The sequence below is a fragment of the Lissotriton helveticus genome, chromosome 12 (genome assembly GCF_964261635.1).
Source record: "Lissotriton helveticus chromosome 12, aLisHel1.1, whole genome shotgun sequence".
Taxonomy (NCBI): domain Eukaryota; kingdom Metazoa; phylum Chordata; class Amphibia; order Caudata; family Salamandridae; genus Lissotriton; species Lissotriton helveticus.
Window position 1 is genome coordinate 222,744,045 of NC_136073.1, and position 24,280 is coordinate 222,768,324.

Here is a 24,280-nt window from a genome sequence, read left to right on the forward strand (position 1 = left end):
GAAAAATTGTACTCTCTATTTTTCTTATTAAGTTGACAAGTACTCCGCAACATGATTTCCAAGCCTCTCCAAGTTCATTCAATATTACCAGATGCCGTGAGAAGCGGTAGCACATATGTGAAAGGCACACTCATCGAACCCAACCATTTGCAGTAGTGACAAGCGGAAGAAGCTAATCTTTACAACCAATTTCCATATTGCATAGGTGCCAAGTTTCTCAGGTCAATGCATGATGCGCTGTTCCAGACCACAATTTTTTCCCTTGAATTCTGGGACATATAGTTTTGTTTTATAATGGCATAAGCAAGACTAAAAGTCTCAGAATTCAAAGAAAAAACCTGGACTGGAGCAACATATCACGCATGGACCTGGGAAACTTAAGCACACATAGGGGCATTGCCCATCACCCACAAAGGCCCCGGCATCCCTCCTGGTTGGCTAAAATGGGGCCTGTATCAGACAGTGAAGCATACTATTAAAAACATCAGGCTTTCCACCTTTGTGCTGCTTATTTATTTGGCCAATCTGGGTCCTCCCAGCTAGGCTAAGAAATTTCCAGAATGCCTTTGCCTAACCACATGACAAGTTTCACTTAGCAGGGTTTCTCTGTAAGCGGTATCCGACTCGGCTTGAATATTTATAACATCTTTTGAATTACTTTTGTTTTTCTATCATTTTATTGAAATTCATAAAAAACCTACAAACTGCAACTATCAATACTGAGATTAAAATGAAGAAGTAGTGCCAATGGCAAGAATAGAAAAGTATGGATGACTTTAATAGTGAGCATATTTCCCAAAGAAAAGGGTGGGTGCCAACTTTGGAACAGGGGATCCAAGTTCGAGTTTCAGCATTGGCTCAATATCATATGTTTTGGGGCAATTAGCCACAGCTGCCTGTGGTGTACCCCTCCCCCACCCCCCCAAAAAAGAAAATGCATGTGTCCCTGTGAAATATAAGTGGTGTTTATATAAAGCGCTCTAATACCTTCGGGTTGAGTTTTTGCTGTATAAAACTGCAAATAAAAAAAAATGAAATCGTAGAGTAAAATGGTTTCCTTGGCTTCTTCTACAAGAACAGCATGGCGACTTTGTTGTGTCATCTCAATACAAAGTTAGCATTCTAGTTCTTTTAAGACTCCTTAACAGCAACACAAACCAGCAACACAGACCAGCATCAGCTCTGTTTGCGAGCGCCATATTGGCACCCCCACCTCTTTCCAACAGGCGTGGTGACATCACGCAGACAGACGCCCTACCGCTCTCTTGTGCGCCTGCGCGGCTCGGCCTGGTCTCGGCTGAGCCGTGGCTTGAGCTTCATCAAAAAAAGAGGGCGGCCCAGGATCTCTCGCGAGGACGGACGGTATCACCGCGGCAGGGAAATACCACGAGAACTGGTGCCGCTCACGGTAATTGAAAGCTGCGCTGCTTCCCACATAGTCTCCTGGGTTCGCAGAAGAAGGGTCGTGCGCATGGTGGCCCTGGAACGTTTATTAGTCTTTTAGGGGCAGTCTTTCCCGCCCGGACAGCTAGTGTGTGGGGAATCTCCATTTCGGGAGTGGTACGCAGCTTTTTTTTTAGGGCTTGAGTACCGCGCATGGTGCGTGGCCTTGACTTGGATGCAAAGTGGTGGTCTTACTGCTGACTGCGTGCCTATATTTTCCCCTGGAATTTGTTGTTCAAGACTTCGGTGCTGTTTGAAGTGGTAGTTTTACTAATTGTTTAAACTGTATCTAGGGACTCGGTGTGTTTAGTTAGGTTTCTAGTGTAGGACGTCGTGCCCTCGTCCCAGTATGCTTACTGGCCACACTATCTTCCAGTGTCTAAGACATACTTACTTGCATTCTGATCGGTTTCTTTCATTATTACGTCGGTTCTTATTAGAAGGGCACTGCATGATCCACCTGTCCTTCTGTGGCTCACTGCCTGACCCCCTCGCAGCTTGTCTCGGTGGCTACAGCTTTCTTACCAAGTGAGCAATGTTAACTCCCAGCGTAGTTCATGGACGCCTAAACATTTACTGTGGAGATTGAGGTTTCAAACATTTTAATAGGCGCTGCAATTTGGTGTGGTTAGCCAGGACGTTTGCATCTAATGCTGTAATTCCAAAAGTTAGACTATATGTGCCTTAATGCAGGGCTTTAAAACCAACCACTATACATTCTTAGACTTCCTCATCAGACCTCTATTGTGGAAAGACTGCTTGTGGGCTGTACCAAGTGGACTCGAGAGCCTGCCCATCGGTTGATTTTTCTTGTCACTCATTTGCTTGCTTTTTTTTTTAACCATAGCTTTCCCTCCCCGGAGCGTAGCTTGTATTAACAGTACGTTTGATTGGTCTATTTGTATCATTTCAGTATTATAATAATAATAAAATAAAGACTTTATTGCATGATTTAAAAAAAAAAAAACCTTTGCAAGTTACAGGATTTAAAAAAATATATCAAAATATACATGTAAAAGAGAATGTAGGTTCGAGTCAATTATAGAGAAACTTGGCAGATGGAACTTGCCAAGTTGTTATGCTGATGGAGGTTCACGGACTTGGATCCCCGCACAAAGTTTTTTCGCTGCTTGATCCAAAAACCTTACAAGGGCACAGTTTAGTTTGGTGTTCTGAGGATCAAAGCAGGCCAAAACTGCTGCTCTGCACGATCTAACCATATTTATATTCCAAAGTTTCCCTAAAAGCGACCGTCTTTCACTCAGCAGGTTTGGGCAGAGGCATAGGATGTGTATTATGTCTTCTTTGTGGCTCCCACAAAGTCGACAGTGTTCCTGACCGTGATATCTCTTCCATTTTGGCAAGTGAAACGACAAATTGATTACTCCCATTCTCAATTTTAAGAAACTTAGTTTTGTTTGTGAAGTAAATGGTAGGGTTAGGTACTGCTCTGGGGTCAGCTGGGCATAAGATTGCAAGGTCATCCATCCGTGACTTCTTTTTGCTAGACGAGCCTTATCTTCCACTGAAGAGAGCTTTTTTGTACTTATTTTTGCTAGCCGTTTGAATTTTTTTGGCTTACTTGCATGCTCCAAAGGTCTTTCAGGCATAGAGTTCTTAAACCTCTTTCCCAATATTCATGCCCTGCTCCCCATAGGTTTGTGTTAAGACAAGCCCATAGGTGTTGGGCTAGGCTGCCTTCTTCGATGACCTCAATTTGTGACAGCACATTAGAAAACTCATGGCTCTGGCAAGTGATTGGTTGCAGATGCCCAATTCCTGCCTGATTTGGGCCGGTGATGTTTGAATTGGTAGCTTGAACACTGTTCTATAGATTTTTCAGTACATATTCAGGGAACTATTTTAGTTTTCTTTCGGCGCTGTGTTTCTTGCGCTTCCTCGCTTGCTACTGCACTGTTACAATTATTGCCTGCATTCTTTGTGTTGAGTATCTTTCTGGTCTGATGTTTTTCTCCCACATCCCTTGTCCTGTGCCCTCCATGTTGCCCGTCCCCTCCAGATTGAGTTACTTCTGTCTATATAATTTTCTCTACCACCCTCAAAGATCATTTGTGTCCTCGTTGCTACATTGACACCCATTATCGGGTTTATTGGGCTCTTGGGGGACTCCTCCCGGTGCCCTGTGGAGTCCCCCAAGGGTCTTCCCTCTCTCCCCTTCTTTTCAATCTCTACATTCACCCTCTTATTTCCTCCCTTCTTGAGCTGGGGGTCTCTGTGTTTAACTACGCTGATGACCTCCAGCTCGTTTTTGACCTTTCCTCCTCTTCTCACGCTCTATCCTTTTTTCACTCCACCATGGCTTTTATTTCTGGGTGGATGAGCGCCAACCACCTCAAGCTTAATCCAGATAAGACTGAGCTTGTTCTGATTGGCGGCTCATCCAGCCCCTGGTCCTCTGCTTTCTGGCCTCCCATTCTTGGCCCTCCCCCCACCCCCGTTCCCTCTGTTAAAACTCTGGGCATCAAGGTCAGACAGGACCTGTCCATGCATGGCCAGGTCAGTGCCGTGGTGTCCTCCTGTTTTCTCTCCCTCCGGATGATCCGGAAAATCTCTCGCTTTTTCTCTCTTGACTCCCTTAAGATTATTATTTCTGCCCTCATCACTTCCCGCCTCGATTATGGTAATAGCTTGTTCGCTGGCATTCCTGCCTATGAAACCCGCCGCCTACAAGCTATCCAGAATCAGGCTGCCCGTCTTATTTTTCACTTGCCCAAAACCCATCACATCACCCCCGTCCTTAAATCCCTTCACTGGTTGCCCATCTTGCAGAGATCCCTGTTTAAATTGGGGTGCCTCGTTTACCGGGCCCTTGACCACTCTGGACCGGCTTTCATCAATTCTCTGATCTCCCTTCACACCCCTGCCCGCACTCTTCGTTCATCGTCTTCTGCCCTTCTCACTGTTCCCCGCTTTCGTAAATCTCGCACTGGTGGAACCCGTTTTTCTGTTCTTGCTCCCCGGTTCTGGAACTCCCTCCCTCTCTCTATGCGTTCGATTCCTATTTTTTCTCATTTCCGTAAAGCGCTAAAAACTTTCCTCTTTGCCCTGGCCTACCCCCGCTAACCTCCTGGCCCTGTCTGTCCGGTTCTTTAGAGCTCTCAGCGCCAGGAAGCCGTTTGGCCATCGCGCGCTTTACAAATATTTTCATTCATTCATTCATTCATTCGATGGAAGGCTGTGATTTGTGAGTTTTTGTAACCGATCTTCCAGAGGTTTGTGTTGTACTTAGCTGTGTGTAGATCATGTGCTCTCACGTTGAGTTAGCCCTACAGCAGTAGTTGGAGAATATGCTTTGTGTGCCCTCCAGCCAGCCCGAGTAAAGGATTTTGTCTGTTATGACTATAAAGTGTTCTATTGATTTTGGGGTGGAAACACTTTACTGTAGGGTTTGTGTAAGACTTCACATTTTGTCAGACATACAGCCTTGTAAAAACTGTTGTATGTCATTCTTGGATTTTGTTTTTGCCTCTTCGATTTCCTGTCAGGGTGTATAACTTAGTCTTCATGTTACCTTCTGCATTTCGATCTGTCCCCCATAGCGTTCAAATTCAGGGTGTCTTGTTTCTTTTTCTTTTTAAACTATTTTTAAGTTCAGGTTAGAGATCCTACAGTGGATTTCAGAGAAGTTACACTCTGACTAGCCATTTGTTCCACCACCCTTTGTTACACAGGCTCATGGTATTTAGGCTTCTGCTCTGCCTTCTTGTGAGTGTTTTACTGCAGCTCGTAGTGGTCTTGACTTCTGTTCTGCATCGTCTACGTGCACCAGTTCCAGTGACCTGTTTGTCTAGCTCCTGCCAAAAAAACAAACCCATATATTTATTTTTTGCTTCAAAGCCTGTCAGCTCTTCTAATACGCACACTGGGCAACCGATTTTGTATGCAGACTGTTTGCCATCGTCCTTACCTGGAAGTCACTATGAAAAGTTTCTACAGTGCTACTTTATAACTTAAGACACCTTGACAATGTAGTGCCTCACTATTATATCTACTACTACCATCATTACATATCGCGCCAAAACCAATCCCACCCACTGTCACCTTTACTACTACAAAATCTACAATGTTCTTTTGTGTATCAGCATTTTGTATTGAACAGTGGTTTGTATGTTAAGAGAGAGTGTGATGTGTAGCATTGCCTAGGTGGCAACTGTATTAAAGAAAGCAGTGGGAAGTGTTTGACAATAAGCTTAGAATCTTGTGTAAACTAGATGGCAGGGACCCGTTTCTCCTTAATCAGAGCAGTTCCTCTGCTACCCATTCCTTCTAGAGCAGGGGTCTCCAAACCGGTCCTGGAGGGCCGGATCCATGCCAGATTTTGTGCATATCCCCATTGAGATACATGTAGTTATTTAAAAAATCTGGCATGGATCCGGCCCTCCAGGACCGGTTTGGAGACCCCTCTTCTAGAGCATTGGTGGTACACATTGTGATCCCAAGAACACTGGACTATCACAATGCCCTATATCTTGGAGCTGCGGCCTACCTAATAAGTGGCTTCAGAGAGTTGTAACCCCTGCCATGCTCATGGCGAGCTCAGCTCGTCATGAGCCACAGTGGCCGTGTGCTCATGATGAGCTGAGCTCGACATAACGGCTGCAACGCTCGCATGTGGGGCTAATTCCCCTGCTGAGCGTTCCACAGAAACTGGTGTGGCCGTGACGAGCTCAGCGCCACCGTGCTGCAGGACGAGCTGAGCACAGTAGAGGAATTATCCCCGCAGCCAAGGGGTTAAGCAGCAGCCAAACTGGCCCTGAACAGGCCAAGAACATTCTTGCTATTCCTGTCTCTGAAAGATTTACATTTACTACCACTAATACAAAGAAAGTCCAAGTCTCTTTGCATTGCTTTTAAATCTCTTCATAAGTTTGATCTGGTCCCCCTGCAGAAGAGACTAAAATGGCAATCTTTTGATTAGAAGCTTACGCTCCTCTTCAGCTAAGGTGGCCAGGTTTAGAAAACCCAGACCAGGGGGACGAGCCTTTATGATTCGAAGCAGCTTTGCTATTGAATCAACTCCCAGATGACCTGAGATTCTCAGTTGATCTAGTACGCTGCAACATGGCTTTTCCCTAAACATTAGAGCTTCTCCCGTGGCTTCTTTAACTCTGTATTATATTGTTGAGTACTGTTACACTGTTTGGAACTTCTTTCCCACCAGTAATTGAAATAACACCAGGATAACTGTTAGGTGGCAATTGTGCTTTATTAGTGAGATACATTGGCAGAGAAGGTTCTTGCATAGTGCTTCTACATATGCCTGTTTGTATGCATTACCAAATTCAAGCCAGACCTCATGCTTTTCCAAGTGTTAAGGGTTTATGTTTTACATAGACACTTTCATGGTTCCTTTCCTTCCCATACTTCACTTTTTTCTGTCCCAAAGTCCCATTACACATATGATTCTTTGCAACCAGGTAGCCAATGCCCTCTGGTGTCCCAATCTTGTCATATTTTTGCCCTAGGCACTCACTGTGGCTTGTACCAAACTGGTGCTATGAAGTAGCAGTGGCATAATGTTGTCTGATGAGGTGGTGTTGTCTGATGTCTTGTGATGTTTTGGCATTGTGGAAATTGATTGGGTGTGTTCTCTAACATATTTATGGTATGGTGTATTGTTGCACCAGTGGGTTGTATTGTGTGCTCTACAGAATCTGAAGTGATGTAATCCTACCTGACCCATAAGAGTGTTGGGTTACAGGGTAAGTTCATGTAAGACCAATAGGTCTTGCCGAGGGAGCCATTTCCTTTGTCGATGCTTTTTAAAGCCATGCTGTGCAGTAGCGCAGTTAAAAGGTAAAAAAGCCAAATGCAACTAAAGAAAATTGACAATGACAGTAACTCTTGTAGATGAGACCTACTTGCTTTGCAAGTGCTTGTTTAGGAAAGTCATATGATGGTAACTGCTGGGTGTTCATGCCCTCCCCCTAAACTCTGCATGGGTGTTGAGATCACAACATGCTGTAAGCTAGAACCCTCTGTAGTATACAACTTGTGCCAAGCTAGGACCCCCTGCAGCTCTGACATTCTGCAGTTGGCAATATCTGGTTCAATCAGACATTTGTGATTGCTTGAAAAGTGTGCTTCAGGATTTTGCAAAACCATCAAAGAATAAATGTTCCCTCTACAATAGAATGTGCCTCATTAAACAAATGGCTTAACCCGTACCCACAATTAAAGGGCCATGAAGTGTGATGGATTGATACTATACAAACCAATTAAATAAATATAAAACAGTGGCTCTTGAATATTTCAGGTGGTTGCTGTCCAGAGTCAACCCCACTCCCCCTCAAACTTGCTTCTGGGTACTATACTTAAATGTATTGGACTGTGGCAGTTGAAAGGCATGGTGAGCACCGAATAGTTTCTTTAGTGCAGTAGTGATGTGCCCAGAACCTTACGTTTGTTGGGGTTTTGTGGGTCTAGGGCAGGCGACACCTGTTCTGGTTTAACTATGTTTATACACTCTTCGAAGGCGCTGTTTAAGCAGCAGGAATTCGGAAGCTTGTGGGACTGATGCTCAGTTTGGAAGATAACTCTGCATACACTGCCTGCACAATGTTAGGGTGCGTTATGCTCATGAAATAATCTAGGAGTCTAGTAATTCATGCAAGTGCTCTGTAAGTACATCTGACTTCTTTTCCTCTTTAGCAAATGTTTGCTGAAAGTTTCCTGGTTTTCATTAGAAAATATATTAAGTGACAAGTCACCTTTTTAAAAACTAGGAAAAATGACGAGATTCCTTCTAACAAAGTATACACATTTGCAGACATGGTAAGTGCATTGATGCATTTTCAGCAATCTTGGTGGTCTTCATTCTCAACGTGTAGATACACGTTGCTAGAACCTCATAAGCTTGTTACCAGTGCCACAGCATCAGGAGCCTGCTGAAATTGGTGAGAACATGCACCCACAAAGTAGGTTATGTGCCAGTCTGATTTTATTATAATTGTTGGAAAAACGGGGCCCTTTGATGCAGCAGGGACTCAGCATTGAAGTATCCTCCCTGAATTAAATTACTTCTTTTTAATGGGAATCTTAATGAACATACTTTGTTCCTTCATCTCAAGAATTTCACCTGTTTATCCTTGTTGTAGTTTTTCATATTGGCCTATGGAAGTCCCCTTTACTGTAAGTACACTTGTTTCATCCGTGCACAGGTTAGCCTGTCTCAGGCGATTTCACACTCCCTGCTTGTCTAGTCCGTGATCCTGGAGTGTATACTATCTCCCTATGCCTGTCGGGGAGCGAGTCTCACGCTTTTGAATGAATAATGTTTGCAACAACAACGTTTGCAGTCTCAACCTCGCTTGATTCGCTGCGAGCAGTTCACAGCAAGGCAGGCCGTTCCACGACGGAGGTGTGTGTGTGTGTGTCTCACGCTTTTCAGTGTCCCGGGTATCGCAAGTGTGTGTGCGGTGGAGGCTCAGATTCGTGTTGCTCACTCAGTAGACGGGAGGCACAGTTCAACGCTGTGTGTCTCGCACCTGAGGCGCAGTTTGGGAAGCTTTTTCGAAAAAGAGGTCTGGAGCGCTGCAAACATTTATTTACGCGGTTTTATATAGCGCGGAAATTACCCAAAAGTGTTAGAATGCTTTACAATTGCACTGTAGCGTTACATAAATCCCCTTAATAGTCATATAACAACATAAATACTTTGACAGAACCACTTCCGCGCCCGGAGGCGCTAAATAGAACCAGGCTTCCTCTGGAGAGCGGGAGCCTTTAACCTGACTTTTGGGACCTGCATACCGGCGAAAAGCTGCTGCCTGGGGTTGCGCTTGCTGCCTGGGTCGTTGTTCCGCCTGCCCCCCCCCACCCCCGCCGCTGCTGTTACTTCCTTGCGCGTCTGCCGAGTGGGGGGGTCAAAAACGACATATCCCAGAATCCCCGGCTTGTTCTCCCACCCCCTGACAGCCACTTCCGCGCCCGGAGGCGCTAAATAGAACCAGGCTTCCTCTGGAGAGTGGGGGCCTTTAACCTGACCTTTGGGACCTGCATACCGGCGAACAGCTGCTGCCTGGGGTTGCGCTGTGAGCGCTTGCTGCCTGGGTCGTTGTTCTCCCCCCCCCCCCGCCGCTGCTGCTGTTACTTCCTTGCGCGGCCGCCGAGTGGGGGGTCAAAAACTACATATCCCAGAATCCCCGGCTTGTGCTCCCGCCCCCTGAAAGAGCCACTTCGCCGCCCGGAGGCGCTAAATAGAACCAGGCTTCCTCTGGAGAGTGGGAGCCTTTAACCTGACTTTTGGGACCTGCATACCGGCGAAAAGCTGCTGCCTGGGGTTGCGCTGTGAGCGCTTGCTGCCTGGGTCGTTGTTCCCTGCAGCCGCTCCTGTTACTTCCTTGCGCGGCTGCCGAGTGGGGGGGGGTCTAAAAACTACATATCCCTGGCTTGTGCTCCCGCCCCCTGACAGAGCCACTTCCGCGCCCGGAGGCGCTAAATAGAACCAGGCTTCCTCTGGAGAGTGGGAGCCTTTAACCTGACTTTTGGGACCTGCATACCGGCGAAAAGCTGCTGCCTGGGGTTGCGCTGTGAGCGCTTGCTGCCTGGGTCGTTGTTCCCTGCCGCCGCTCCTGTTACTTCCTTGCGCGGCTGCCGAGTGGGGGGGGGTCTAAAAACTACATATCCCTGGCTTGTGCTCCCGCCCCCTGACAGAGCCACTTCCGCGCCCGGAGGCGCTAAATAGAACCAGGCTTCCTCCGCACCGCGGGACGCGCCGGACGAAGCCCGGACAAAGGGCGGACAGTCTGTGACAGGACGTGACGTGACTGGGCTGGGCCAGGGACCCTGATTCCTATTTGATGGTGGACTTCTGTGACCCACATACAGTGAGATTATAACATATTTAAATCCATCTCAAGTGTTTGTCCTAGGTGACTTGTTCTATCCTGTGTATTTTGGTAAAGCTTCTGTTTGTACCTTTCAACTATTATCCTCGGGTATGTCTAAGCAAAAGGGTCCCCTGGTGCCAAACACCCTGGATAATTATCTGGTGAAGGTTGTGAGTAAAATTAACAGTGAGAGACGGCAGTCATTAGGGTTAAGTTGTTCCCCTACATCCCTCACACCTCCTAATGCGCAACCTTGGGAAGGAGGTATCAGTTTGGAAAATCGGTTCGGGGTTTTGTCCGATTTGAATGAATGCGATTGACTCCTGAGGGCTGATAGATCTGTAGATATGGTAGCAATAGAGATTGGTAGAAAGCATGGTCCTAAGGATTGGAGCGGGTCACAAACTAACATGGCCCCTATACCTCGTACAATCCCAATGGAGAGATCCCACCCCACAGGGCAGCCTATAGATAGCAGGAATCTCGGACAACTAATTTGCCTGGACCCATTTGGGGAATATGATTGCCCTGAATCAGACGGGCTTCCCCCAGAGAAGCACTGTCTCATGCCCATAAACATAGAATATCAACCAGTGATTGAGGGCGCGACCCCAGTAGCTAAAATCTCGCAGGATTCATCTGACATTTTACCAGACGAGGCAGGGCTGGCTTTTCTCTCATGAAACCTTGCTGGAATCGATAATAAGATAACATCCCCTGAATGGTGTAGTTTTGTTGACCAGTATGACATCATCCTCTTTCAGGAATCCTGGTCAATGGTTCCAGTTTATCTCCTGGGGTTCTTTAATTTTCATGTTCCAGCCACCAAAAAATCTAAAGGTCGTCCTGCTGGTGGTTTGATTATTTGGGTTCGCCAAGCCCTATGCTGTAAGGTGCAACAAATTAGTTCTCTATCGAATGACATTCTGTCAGTTAAAATCACATGGGAAAATGGACAAGGGGTGGATATTTACAATATCTATGCAAGGGGGACAGCAGGGGGACAATCATCTGAGGTAATCTCAGCTCTTGATCAGCAGCTTGAGGCACTCCCAATACAGTTGTCTACAATAGTAGGTGGGGATTTTAACACAACTTTTGAACCTCTTGGACAAGAGGATCAGTTTCTCGCTGCTGAGGAGGACAGTAAATGAGGTGTTCCCCAGCTTGAATTACCTGCCGTAAAAAGATGGTCAGCCGCAGCTATACAGCTTAAGGCCCTATGCCTAGCGAGAGGGCTTAGAGCAGCAAATGGACGCACCCCATCCGATCGCATGGGAGAAAATACATTCGATAATGGTAGGCATTCTAGTCGCATAGATTACATCCTGGTGGATATAAGAGGGTGGCACAGTCTGATAGATATGACAGTTAAAACTAGCATGGAAAGTGATCACAACCCACTTTGTATGGATTATCAAGTACAGATGGGGACGAAAGAACCGAAACCGGGGTGTGGGAAGGTCACCCTGGACATTGTTGCCTCCAATAACATGCGTCACATTAAATGGGGTAGTTTTATTGAGAATCCTGAGAAACTGGAGGTCCTTAAAAACATGGTTGTCGAAGAAGTGGCTAATTTAAATACTCGCATCAATAAGCTATACTTTCCCCAAATAATGTTTGAGGCACATATCCACTTTTTCGCAAAACTCTAACTAATTTTTAGGAAAACTATAAAACCAGATAAGGGAAACAAAAAACAACCCAAGGAGGGGTGGTATAACAATGCATGTAAATTAGCCCCACCAAAACTTGTGCACAGAAATAAGGTGTAGGAATCCCACAGGAGTGAGAAAGGCAAGGGAGACCTACAGGCTAGCCCAGAAGGTAGCAAAAAAACAGTGGGATGAGGAACAATGGCGTGATTTGAAATTAGCTTGTGGAGCAAAGGATTCAAAACAATTTTGGGCCATTGTGAAATGGGATAGAGGAGGTGTAGCTGAAGCCCCCCCCCCCCAACAATGTTGCCAAACAACAATGGGTAGATTTCTTCAGACCACAATATGCTTGTAATCGAACTGAAGAAGACTGTCCACTACCCCCAACTATTTGTTACCAAAGTCAGCTTTTTACAACGAAAGACGTTAGTATAGCGCTAGATTGCGTGACCGGGGGAAGAGCCCCAGGCATGGATGGTATCCCCGCTGACGTGTTTTTAAGTGATAGATCATCTTGGTGCCAGTACTTTGACTGTTTAGCTAACTCTGTGGCTAGGGGTGCGCCAATCCCACCTTCATGGAGAGGTGCTGAAATAATTCCGGTCTTTAAAAAGGATGACCAATCTCTACCCAGTAACTATAGACCCATTAGTCTTATAGACTCTGCCCAAAAACTCATGGGTCGTTTAGTGCAAAACAAATTGCAAACATGGATAGAAGAACACAACATTTTGTCCCCATATCAAGCTGGCTTTCGGCCATGTACTAGTTCAATCGACCAGGTCTTTTATTTCATAGCACTTTATTGGAGGAACGTGGCCTTAAGTAAGGGGACACTTTATGCGGTCTTAGTAGACCTGAAATCGGCTTTCGATTTAGTCCCCTGTTCCAAACTTTGGAGGGTTCTCGCTGAGTCAGGGATATCCCCGGAGCTATTGACTCTTCTCGTCCGCCTCCATGAGAACAACTACGCCAGAATCAGATGGGGGACACAGGGTGAGGTGACCGACTCATTCCCTGTCGAGCGTGGTGTTCGGCAGGGGTGCGTATTGGCACCCACGCTGTTTTTCATTATACATCAACGGCATAGTGGATCATTTTAACCGTTCCCCCCACTGATGACCCCATTTTGGCTGGTGCCTGTTCTCATGTTTGCGGACGACACATTGATTGTTTCCCGGACCCCGAGTGGGCTCCAGAAGGCTGTGAATGCGTTCAACAAACTGTCTCAAAGCTTAGATTTTCCTGAAAGCTGGAAAGGAGCTGAAATTGTTTTAATATATAAAAAAGGAGACAGGAAGGATCCCTGTAATTATCGTCCGATAAGCTTAATGGACATCCTTCAGAAAATTTACTCACGTCATATTTTAGTAAGAGTGAGTAATTGGTTGGATGAAAACTTATTTTTGACCAAATTTCAAGCCGGGTTCAGAACAAAAGTCAGCACTATAGATCAGTGCTTTAGATTCTGCTGCCTCTATTGGAAGTACGTAAAGATAAAGAAGGCCCACTTATATGTTGCCTTTGTTGATTTAAGGGCAGCATTTGATCTGGTCCCACGTGATCTTCTGTGGAAGTCGTTGAGTGCAGCGGGTATGCCAAACAATATAGTAGCACAGATTATAAAATTACATGATGGGAACTTTGCGAGAATTAGATGGGGACAAAATGGCGAATTATCACGGAAAATTCCAATTGAGCGTGGAGTTCGCCAAGGATGCGTCCTGGCCCCCACTCTTTTCTCTATTTTCGTGAATGATATTCCCACATATTTAGAAAGATGCAAAAATGATGCACCTAAATTGAATGGCGAGAGGGTAGCATCTCTATTGTTTGCTGACGATACTATTCTGATATCACAAACAAACAAGCATTAGAAATGCAATCGGGCTCGGATTTATTTGAGTTTGAGCTAATGGCATTGTAAATGCCAATGTATTGTTGCTATGTGTTATGGAGTGTGTTCATGTGGTGTGTACTGCCAGTGATTTCATTGTGAGTGTGAGAATATTGCACCGTTACTGCCTGTGTTGTCCTTCTTGTGATTGTGAGAAGCTTGCACCTCTGCTGCCTGTGGTCTCCTTGTGAGTGTAAGAAGCTTGAACTGCTGCTGCCTGTGATGTCCTTCTTGTGAGTGTAAGAAGCTTGCACTGCTGCTGCCTGTGATGTCGTTGTTGTGAGTGGGAGAAGCTTGCACCTCTACTGCCTGTGGTCTCCTTGTGAGTGTAAGAAGCTTGCACTGCTGCTGCCTGTGGTCTCCTTGTGAGTGTAACAAGCTTGCACTGCTGCTGCCTGTGATGTCGTTCTTGTGAGTGTGAGAAGCTTGCACAGCTGCTGCCTGTGAGTATGAGAAGATTGCATTGTGCATCTCTGTGCTGTGCCTGTTCTTTATAAGGGACTCTTGCTCTGTTGCTGCTACTGCCTTGGCACAGTACCTGCTGTGAGTGTGTGAGGGAATTTTGCACCGCTGCTGCTTGTGATGTCCTTCTTGTGAGTGGGAGAAGCTTGCACCTCAGCTGCCTGTTGTATCCTTGTGAGTGTAACAATCTTGCACAGCTGCTGCCTGTGATGTCCTTCGTGTTAGTGTGCACTGTCATCGGTAGCATGTAGAAATGCACTATTACGCTAGCCTGTAGATATGCTCTGTCAATGCTAGCCTGTAAATATGCACTGTCATCGCTAGCCTGTAGATATGCATTGGCTTCAGTAGCTTGTAGTTATGCACTGTCATCGCTAGCCTGTAGATATCCTCTGTCATCGGTAGCTTGTAGATATGCACTGTCATCGCTAGCCTGTAGATATGCATTGGCTTCAAAAGCCTGTAGATATGCACTGTCATCGCTAGCCTGTAGATAGTACTGGCATCGTTAGCCTGTAGATATGCATTGTCATTGCTAGTCTGTAGATATGCACTGTCATTGCTAGCGTGTAGATATGCACGGTCATCGCTAGCCTGTAGATATGCACGGTTATCGCTAGCCCGTAGATATGCACTGTCATTGCTAGCCTGTAGATATGCATTGGCTTCACAAGCCTGTAGATATGCACTGTCATCGCTAGCCTGTAGATATGCTCCGTCATAGCTAGCCTGTAGATATGCATTGTCATCGCTAGCCTGTAGATTTGCATTGCCTTCACTAGCGTGTAGATATGCACTCATACTCCATACAGTCCACCACTATTATATTTATATATGTACAAAATTCTCTTTTCTAGATATTTCAACTTCACTATCGTCCACAAACAATGAACTACACAGTCACAACTGATATATATGAGTACATGAATTTACAAGTGCTAATTTACCTGTTAAGAATTGCAAAAGTTAATTTGTACTCATAAACTCAGTCACTTCCACAATTGTGTAAAATGTAGAGCCCATTTTATGTAATTCACTGGATGACTAAGTGAGGTAAACATGCCACTGAGATATGGAGTGATAGACCTGTCACAATTTAAAATAACGATATGGTCGACTCCGAATTTCATCCTGCCAAGGTTGGCGACATGAAATTGGGTAGCATGTATTAATTATAGTGCTTGGAAATTCCAGGGCTGGTATTAAGTGCTATACAAAACACATTTTTACTTTCGCAGTTATCTCATCTTAATATCCTGAAAATCTGGCACAACGTATTCCCTATAAATTCCACTTTTGTCAAATGCAAGTGGATTGGCCAATATTGACATAATGTTTGATTGCAGAACAGACTGATGCCATCTATCAGAGCGGTGTCTTTTGCACCTAAAAATGAAACTGACAATGCACGACCCCGACCGACCTTTCAGAGAGACGATTTCCTCCTCGAAAAGACGGGCCATTCGGAGAATGATGTCACAATAGAGCTGAACCCCCAGCTGACATCATCAAACAGCGCAACGTTCTAGAACGTCTATTGATGGTGATTGTTCATGACGTCACACTGGTAAAAGAAAATTATTTTCTCTACACTGGAGGGTCAGTTAAATTGGAAAATCAATCCTGAATGAATGATGACAATGACATATCCACGTTTACTTTTTATAGCTCCCACTATAACAATTTATCTTCAGTTAGTGCACGCTACAAACTAAATTAATCTATCAATCACATTGTTTTTTTTCCTTCTGAATACTGGTAGGGTGAAAGAAAGCCTCTGTTGTCTCCACATGGGACACATGGACTCATCCCAGATGTGCGCAGCTGGTGCACCACCCACTCAGCTATCCTCTACCGAGCCCATTGCTTCTGCCTTGTTAACACTGATGGCGCATTGTCACCCCAGTTCGTTTGATGTGAAACGGCCATCTTGAGAACACAGTCAGCGCAAGCCGCTGCTGTTGTCGACTCGGGGAGGGGGGGGGGGGGTTCAGCCCAGCTCTGAGGGGTCTCTATGGTAACCTCCCATCCATCAGTAGCAGTCCCCATGCTTTGTGCGGTGGTTAATAGGCACAACATGCTGCTTTAGAAAGGCGCCCCATTATTTCAATGGACTGTGATGGAGAGACCCCCGTTTGTACACACAAAATCGCATTCGCGCCTAGTAGCGGCTTGTATGGGTGTCCGCCCAGTAATGGATGACCCTTTAAAGAGCAGGCCCAGAAAGAGGCGCTTCTCAGGACAGCCAGCGCTTTCAGAGGCTTCGGTGCGGTGGCACCACGTACCACCCCTTTGTCCCCAGAGGCAGCCGTATCAATCTTCGAGGCGCTAATCGTCTTTGCATTTCTGTGGTGAGACACATCCTTCTTGGGCCGTGAAAATCAAAGAGACAGCGTTTGCGGGAAGGCGGCCTTCTCCCCGCATCCCAGCGCCGTGCCAGGCCTCGTTGTGTTGCCCGGGTGGTTCACCGCCCTGTGCGTGTGAACGTTTGCCCTGCCGTCGCCTTGCGTCACGAGCAAATCACTTAATCTCACCGTGCCTAACAAAACAAGGAAGCTGCGCGCTGAGCGCTGCAGAATTGTGAACGCGCCCGGCCATCTGTATTCACTAACGGAGGCACCCTGACAGCTCCTAATTATAATTTATGTACTTCTTTGCGCGAGCACGCACGAAATATGCCCAAAATGGCGGAACAAAACTACATTTACCCTATCACTTCAAGCCTATTAAAACGAAAACACAAGGAAGACGAATCACTGACCAGATGACAGAAAACGGTAAGGAATGTGTGGAATTTCTCTCTCCAAGGCCCTAGGAGATACTTCTTTTTTTTCTCCTTTAACATTAGTTCTCGAAACTCCTCCCAGTTTCACTGGGGAGGAGTCCGAGCCCTAAAAACGGCTTGCAGACTTTATTGAATACTTTTAACGATTATTGTAGTCAAAAGGGGCTAGAGATTAACGTAAAGAAAACGAAATACATGGCCCTTAATCCAACCAAACCAGACAAGGGTTGTCTAACTTTAAATGGGATAAAGTTGGAATCAATGCCTCACTTTTCTTATTTAGGGGTGACGCTAGATTGCAACTTTACCTGGAAAGCTCAATTGGAAAAAAGCAAATTGCTATATGCTCAGAATGTCAAACCAATACTTAGAGAGCAAAGCTTAAGCACCAGTAAAGCGGTGCGTCCAGTTATGGAACTTTTTAAATTTAAGGTTCAATCATCAGTGCTATATGGTGCTGAACTGTGGGGGCCAGGGTCCAAGGAGACCTTTAGTATCAACGATAACAACTTTATGCGAAGTTTGGTAAGAGTCCCGCGAGGAACCCCATTAGTACCTCTGCAATTGGACCTTGATCTTAAAAGAACAGATCATCACGTTCTAATTAGACCGCTTATGCTCTGGGTAAGATTGTGGCACGTTCCTGAGCTTCAAGCATATAGAGAAGGGCTGATAGAGATTATGGCGTTGGACAGTCACAAAAAAATCCTATGGCTCACACATGTTAGGACTTGGTTCAACATCATAGGCCTGAAACATTTTTGGGAGCATCCTGAGCTGTTACCACCCAATCCCAAATTAGCCCTGAAAAAAGCTTTTTGGTCCTATATAGCCAATATGATTGTAAACACAAATACTTGTACTAATGGCTCATTAGTTTCAAAATTCTTAAGCTTTAAGGACGAACCTTTATATGAGCCCTTTATGGACGAAATAGAGCCTCCACTTGCCAAAACACTATTTCTAAAGTTTAGATATGGCAATCTTTTATTAAAATCAACTTTGGCTCGTTGGGCAAGGAGTCGTGATCCATCCGCTGAGGTATTGGACGAAGCTTGCTCACTTTGTGAAAATAATCAAACAGAGAATGAGCTGCACATTCTTTTCTTCTGTCCTATCCACGCCCATGAAAGAAAAAGATGGATTAAACCAATATGCCTATTATTGGGGTTAAGGTCCTGCCCTCAGGCATTGAGAATTTTGACTACAAACACTTCACAACAGATAGTTTTTAGTGTTAGTAGATTTTTACTTTCTATTTGCTACTGTAGGAAGAAACTGGGCCATCAGCTGTGAATCGAGTTCCCGACAGCCTTGACTTTGATGTAAGAGTTGAATTTGTCATATTGGCACAAATAGCACTATTTAACTGAATTTGCTCATAGAATTATTGAGGTGTCCTCCTGTCTCATATGATTTTTATTGTTATGCTCCAAGTGTTTTCCAATATGTGTTGCATAGTTATATAGAATGTATTTTATATAACTTTTATCAATTGTAATGTTTAAACTGTTCTTTTATGGCGTAAAGCCGAAATAAAGATTTGAAATGAAATGAATGCGTTCGGAGAATTTTGTCAACTGCGTGGACTTGAGATAAACACCTCAAAAACCAAGTTCATGTCCCTGAGCCAGCGGAAAACCTTCAAAGGTACAATTAATTTTAATTGAACTCCACTAGAGCAGGTAGAGGCATTTACGTATCTGGGAATATCTCTCCAGAGTAACATGGGCTGGAAAAGTCATATTGACATGGCTGTTTTAAAATTTCATCAGCTTGCGGGTGCCTTAGCCACAAAGCACAGAGCTTCCTTTACCAAGCCAAATACACCTGCCCTAGAGATCTATAACATGAAGGTCATAAGCGCCTCTCTGTATGATTCAGAACTTTGGGGATTTAATTATTTGAACCAACTAACAATGGCGGAGAATAAATTTCTACGCTGTTTAGTCTGGGTCCCCAAGGTACACCTACCATACTGCTTTTATATGATCTTGGCAGGAAACAAATTGAGGATAAAGTACGGCTACGGCCTCTATTATATTGGAGGCGTATCTGAACAACTCCAGAACTAGTTCATTACGCCCTTGCACTAAAGGACACCATTAGGGCAGATCGCTTTCATTTTATCCAATGGCTTAAAGAGATAAGGGGCCTATTAACTAAGTTGGAGCATGACCACCTAAGGGTAGATGCAGATGTCTCAAGGTTTTCATCAAAAATAATTCTGAAAAAAAAGTATTGGGAAATAATTTGGATGTCCACCCATAGTACCTGTGTAAACACTAACTTAACAGGACGGTTCCTTGATTTTAAACCTCGCCCACTCTGTGAGGCCGATTGGCATAACATAGAGGGTCTGCTTGACCAAAAGCTGTATTTCCAGTTTAGAACTGGAACTTTACCTGTAAAAGCTTTCAGTTATAAGTGGTCAGCAATGCGGGATGACAAATGTCATAACTGTAAAGATTTGATTGAGATCGTATCCCACATGCTGTTTGTATGTCCCCTTTACACTAGCCCTCGCCGTAAGTGGCTAAAACCAACGTGCCTTAACATGGGCATCCGGAGACATATTGAGGCGCTAAGGATACTGGAGACAGATTGTTCACCCTGTATAGCGATTGCTGTTGCTAAATTTCTTCGGTGGGCTTGGATTATACGCACTCGCACTTTAAACTCTATAGAAGTTAGCTAATAAACTCTAAGACACCTAAAAATCATGATTGATCTTGTTTTATGTATAATTTTAGCTGTTTTAGAATATCCTCTTAAAAATGTGTTTTTTAATTCTTAAATGACAGCTATAAAGATTTAATAACTTTTTTATCATTGTATTTTTTATTACCATTTAGTATTTATAATGTTTGTGATAGGATGTATAATTTGCTTTTATGACATGCTGTCGAATAAAGCTTTTGAAATTGAATTGTAAGTATCTGCTTAATAGGCTACAGATCTAGACGACAGCATCCACCTCTAGCATGAACTAAAAAGACTGGACCCAGTCTCTATTCATTCTGCTAAACTTTAATGGCCCCTTGGTCTTGAAATGAGTCCTCCTTAAAGCACTTAGTGTGGCCCTCCAGAGAATTCACTTCAAAGGCCTACGTATCTGCACAATAGTTTTGCACCTAATGCCCCTGCCCAGGTCTTGCAGTCTGCCTCACGGTCATTTCCAACGCCATACAGTAGCCTTTTTGCTCAGCCTGGCAAACTCTTCTGCTGGATCACCTCATTTTGCAACACCTTTGTCTGAGCTATGACTGCGAGTTATCTTGCTTATCATTAACCTTTGAACATTTTTCACTTTATCCTGCAATATCTTGCCTGATCTAGAATCTAGAGCCACAAAACAGTAAAACCAAACACTGGTGAGATATTTTCAGTGCTGTTGGGTGCCAGATGATTGGTGATTGTGGTATGTTGGGCGTGAGCTCGGTGTTTTTAAGGTGTGTTTTTGGTACTGATTTGGTGGTTGTGTGATGTATCATACTAAGACATTAGCTTTTCACCAAATCTGAGCTGTATTGATGAGTTTTCCTGTGGAAGAGAACTAAAACTGTACAGCTCTGCAAGTTTTAAAATCCATGTTGCATGGTCTGATAGGGTGCAATGCATAATTCAGAAGCAGTGGTGCATTGCTCATACTGAAGTCTAGGAATCTCCAACCTTTTCTGTGATGAGAGCTACTTGGATTTAAAAGAAAAATCACTCTAGCTACTAACACAAATTATCAGTGTTACAAAAGTGACCACTTCAGACGGAATGTATGACATGATCCTGCTGTCCTTCGGACGTGATACTATTAGTGGTCCCTTTGCATAGAAGACTTCTATCAGTGACCACCTCAGTGCATCAGGCAAGGGCACCAGCTATAATCTGTAGGAAAAAAAACAGTTATCAATTTAAATTTTGAATGACTACTTGTCGTAGCCATCATATATGCAATGCTCTCTATTGCCAAAGAAAGAAAATCAGTAATACTTTCCACAGTGTAGTGTGAATTACCATTGAATATCAGCCTCACTTAAGAAAATACAAAACATTTTAGTTTTGAATATGTGCTTTTCAATTTTGGAAACCTACCTAATTCAACAAAACTAAAGCTCTTTATTTACTAGGTTCGTTTACACATAAGGGAGCTTCTCGCACGTAGCTGGAAAGCTATCAGTAACTCTGGACTTACTCATACTTCTGCTGTCTGATAATACGTTAAGTAATTATGAGAATGAGTAACCACTGTTTCACATATATTTTGATTCAAAACCTTCCTCGCTCTAAGTTCAGCCTTCAAGCACCTTGTGACAGAAAGCTCTAATAATTACTAATCCTGTGACTGTTTCTCTAAATGTTGATAGAATATAACCGCGCTTGAGTGGAAATCTATAATTGTCATGCTATGGGAGATGCAGCTTTTTTTTTTTGAAGTCCTGCACCTTACATAAAAGTAACTGCTAAGAAATGCAGGTGTGGATAACATTAGTGCTTTACTCTTTTAGGTCCATGAGCAATTATTTGGAGTGAAACCTGATCTTGCAGTCACTGGACAAATGAGATGGGCTTGCTCTCAGTTGACAGAGCACTAAGTTAAGGGCTAAGTACTACAACTGACAAAACACATTGATCAGTTTGATCTCCTCAACCCTCATCAATCAGGCTTCCGAGCAGGACACAGTACAGAAACTGCTATGACCCACATAATTGATGACGCCCTTCAAATCCTAGATCAAAACGATACCTGCCTCCTCATCCTTCTTGATCTCTCTTCAGCATTCGACGCCGTTAAACATGAGAATTTACTCGATCTCCTAAACACAAGAATGGGTCTCTCTGGAACTGTTCTTCAGTGGTTCACCTCCTTTCTACACAACCGATCTCAAAAATTCAAGAGCAACAACATGATGTCCGCTCCAATACCTGTATCGTTAGGTGTCCCCCAAGGATCCTGCCTATCCCCTACCTTGTTCAACCTAGTTATGGAACCTCTCACCTCCTTGCTACAAGCATCCAATTTACACTTTCACATGTACGCCGATGATACCCAACTATATCTCAAATTACAATCCCCCAAAGACATTTTGCTCCTGAACTCAACGATCAGAAGCACCCAATCCTGGCTTGCCGATAATCATCTCAAACTCAATGCTCTGAAAACTGAGTTCCTTCTTATCTCACCTCCCGCTAAGATCTCTACCACTCAAAGTTGGCTTAAACACCTAACTGCACTCAATGTCCAACCCACCATCGTGGACTCAGCAAAATCTTTAGGCATAACACTTGACACCAATCTCAACATGCAGCAACATATCAGCAAGGCAACCAAGGGAGCGAACCACCAAATCAATACCCTGAGGAAACTTAAACCCTTCCTCCCTGCCAAAGACTTCCAAACTGCAGTACAAGCACTAGTCATCCCTCGAATAGAATATGGCAGCATCGCCCTCTCCCTAACTACTACCGCACCCCTAAGAGCTTCTCTAAACGCTGCAGCGAGACTCATCACTGGGTCAAAAAAACACTCACAACACTCACATATCTCCCCTGACTTGAAATACCTGAACTGGCTGCCTTTTGAAGCCAGAATACATCTGAAAATCGCCTGCATGACTCACAAGGCTGTCCACCTGAGCTCACCCGGCTATCTCACTCAGAAGTTGACAATTTCTGGCGGCTCTAGAAACACCAGAGGCACAAACAATCTTCTGCTGAAGCCTTGAAGATTCCGGAAGGAAAAAACTTATAAACGCTCCTTCTCAGGAATGGCACCCAGGATCTGGAACTCCCTCCCTCCCGAAACGAGGCGTATCTCCTCCTCTACACTGTTTAAGAAAGAAGTAAAAGCTATCCTCATGGCTAAATACACTTGAAGTATTATTTTGAAATCTTTTAAGACTCTGCACCGATCTGTACTACTTGTTAGACCCCTTTGCTTATTTGTTTTACTTGTATTATCGACTTACGTGATTTTCTATGCTCCCACGTATTTGTACTATTAGCATTACTGACGTACTTGTTTGACTATGTTCCCTCATGTTCCCCCTTTCTATGTAAAGCGCTCTGATATCTGCAAAGATCTTGTTCGCGCTATATAAAACTTTCTAAATAAATAAATAAATACGTTGGCAGAGGGCTATCCAGTGATTCTTTAGCATAGAGCCTAATGAAATCCAGGGACCACTAAACAGTGAGGCTTATCTATTTACATGAATTTATAATCAAAGCTCCTCCTGCAACTTTTATATGTAAACCTACAAAATCATTGATAAGCAGACTAAAAACTTAATACATGAAGACAATGCTCTTTTCTAAGTTGGTGAGCCTTTCTTCTTTACTCTAGGATGCATTTCATAACCAGGCTGAACCACACAGCATTGCCCCCGTTTGAGTCGATAAAAACACTGCACCACCTGATCAGTTGTACCAAGTGCCGGCGACAGAAATGGATCAAACTGTGGTCAATAGGAGTCCCCTTGCAAGGGCAAAGAATAGTAGAACATTTGGTATTGTCAATTGGATTTTCCTGCGTGTGTGCCTTCCAAGTGTAAGCCAGTGTGTACGAAATGATACTTTTTGAAAAAATACCCTCTAAATCATATGTGTATAGTACGGGTGCCCACAAAGTTAAAGATGTACAAATAATTACTGCTCCTAAATTCCATATCTTATACCGATTTCAGAAATACATAAGTTTCCTTGAGACCCATGTTTCACAATATGAACTTCTCTCTGTACTCGGTACACTGAAAAACCATTGTACGGTACAGCTCAATTGCTTGCTCTGGGTAACTTGTGTTCAAACCCTACATATCCTGCAACTAGAAGGGTCAAGTGCTATGCTTCGTCTCTAGACACGTTGATCCTTCGCAGACTGTGCTGACTGCCCTTCCTGATTCTGAAACTGACCAACGCAGTCACCACGCAGTCTCTTCTCTTATGATGGCTGCCCTGCCACCATTTACTTCGGACCTTCAAACACCCTCTCACCCTCACACCCCCTCTCACCTTCACACACCCTCTCACCTTCACACACCCTCTCACCTTCACACACCCTCTCACCTTCACACACCCTCTCACCTTCACACACCCTCTCACCTTCACACACCCTCTCACCTTCACACACCCTCTCACCCTCACACACCCTCTCACCCTCACACACCCTCTCACCCTCACACCCTCA

General features: G+C 44.4%; 1 protein-coding gene across 2 annotated transcripts in view; it reads left to right on the forward strand.

Moving 5' to 3' along the window:
- The first annotated feature begins 1,184 nt into the window (after nucleotides 1-1,184).
- Nucleotides 1,185-24,280, forward strand: part of BANP (BTG3 associated nuclear protein) — a 1,144,281-nt gene continuing 1,121,185 nt past the window's right edge. Inside the window, exon 1 of one of the 2 annotated variants that reach the window (XM_078669175.1) lies at nucleotides 1,185-1,408. The gene's annotated coding sequence lies outside the window, so the exon portion shown is untranslated. The remainder of the gene's footprint in view (nucleotides 1,409-24,280) is intronic. The other variant, XM_078669176.1, reaches the window with a different exon arrangement.